We start from the raw sequence: 2,057 nt of genomic DNA on the forward strand, positions 1-2,057 counted from the left end.
TTCTCTATTCCCCCTCCTTTTCAATGGCTGCGCTCTTATAAAGGTAAAGTCTCGGTTATTAGTTGTGTTTCTACTTTTGTCCTTGTCACTTATAATACTCTGGGGCTCCATCTTTTCCCGCCGTTCTCTCTGGGGGGAATGAACTGCCAAAATGACCCCAGATTTCCAACCCAATAGCCTTGAAACTTGTGGGGATCAAAGAGGGTTCTGGGAGGGCTCCCCAGAAATGAAAGTGACCCTTTGATTTGATGTGAGAGAGAGCTGTTGAGATGGCGAGGATGGCTGTCACTTAAGAGGTCTGGGGCCCTTGCCACACTCTGGAGCAGCTCCCCTGTGTAATTTCCCTTTTCACGTGTTAGTTTCACAAGAAGGACTCGGAAAGCTTTGCAGAGGTTGCATTTCCATTGCTTCAGCTTTTCAGGCTCCAGAAGGAAAGTTAATTACTTCATGAGTGGGACTGAAAGACTGAGTGATTTCTCCTCCTGGGGGACCTGCCCGCCTCTCACTGCTAAGAACACTGCATCTCACGCCAGCCTCTTGCGGATGAGGCTCCCCTCCTGCACACATGAAGGGCTTAAGCTTGGCTTGTCAGAAGTGATGCAAAATGGGCTGTCCGCACCCAAGCATCCTGCTGTAGGACAGCCTTGTATTCTTTAGAAGCAGAGGTTCTCTATTTAACGTGTATAGGCCTACTTGCCATCTGGGGGAGGAGGTGGAGGGAGGGAGGGGAAAAATCGGAACAGAAGGGAGTGCAAGGCATAATGCTGTAAAAAATTACCCTGGCATGGGTTCTGTCAATAAAAAGTTATTAAAAAAAAAAATAGAATCAGAGGTTCTTCATCTAGTTGGGGGCGAGTACGGGAGATGCCAGAATTTTAAAACAAAATCATAATTATTTTAATATAATTGGCTTCCTTTGTAAAGCCTGCACATTTTATGCAAAATAGTATTCTGAGGAGTCGTCTATAGAATTTCACTCGACTGCCAAAGAAACTCTTAGTTCTAGATTTTAGAATAATTATAGTAGCTTATGTTTCTCATCAGTGAGGTCTCATCCTGACTTTGAGGAGTCTCTAGGTCTACAATCACTCCTGAAAACCTGAAATAACATTTTAAAATATATGGTTCCTTCCTTTTTTTTTTTTTTTTTTTAACCTCTGGTGCAAGCGATTGTCTAAGAGTTCTTGGGACAGAGCTATTTACATTTACTTGAGGCCACTGTAAAGCAGCCCAGAAATTTCAGCTGTGGTTTTGAGTAGTTTTAATTTTCAATTTCCTGCTAGTTCTTTTCCATCGTTGGTTATAGGCTCCTTCTAATGAAATTTAATTAAAGATAGTAGTAATATGAAAAGAGCTCTACGCTTGAAATCAGATAGCCTGAATTTGATTGAGTCTTGTAGGTACTTTAAGCTTTTCTGAATCTCAATTTCCCCATCTTTAAAATTGGGAATAATAGTTCAGTCTACCCCACAGAGTTATTGTGGTAGTCAAATATCTGTTCAATCAATTTGTTCATTAAAAATAATTTATTATGTTGATTGCTTTGCAATATATAGAGTATTCCATACATATTACCTTTTATGTATCATATTATGTAAATATAATATATAAACCATTATATAAATAGGAGCTGATACTCTATGTTAATCACAGAACCCTACGTAGTTGATTTCTGATTAACTTTGTATTTCTGAGTTATATTTTTCCTGTGATTCAAATCAATTTGCTTTTGTCTATTAACTCCATCAACATATGAATTCTGGGTTCCAGATACAATATATTTTTCTTATTTTATCCATTTCCATAAAATTTTATTCTTTTTATTGTCCTATGAAACCATTGTGTTATACATAAGTTACCTATTATAGTAATAAGTGATAATTGCTCCTACACAGAAAATCTTCAAACTTCATTATTAACAATTTTTTTTTCACTCACTAGTCTCAAAACATCCTCTACCAGGACTATTTTCACTAGAACTTTCTTCTCTATTGACTACATTCCGCCTAAGAACTGGGAACTCTTACAGTGGAAAAAGGATAACAGAATGGGAGAAA

The sequence above is a fragment of the Antechinus flavipes genome, chromosome 3 (assembly GCF_016432865.1).
Source record: "Antechinus flavipes isolate AdamAnt ecotype Samford, QLD, Australia chromosome 3, AdamAnt_v2, whole genome shotgun sequence".
In the NCBI taxonomy this organism is placed as follows: Eukaryota; Metazoa; Chordata; class Mammalia; order Dasyuromorphia; family Dasyuridae; genus Antechinus; species Antechinus flavipes.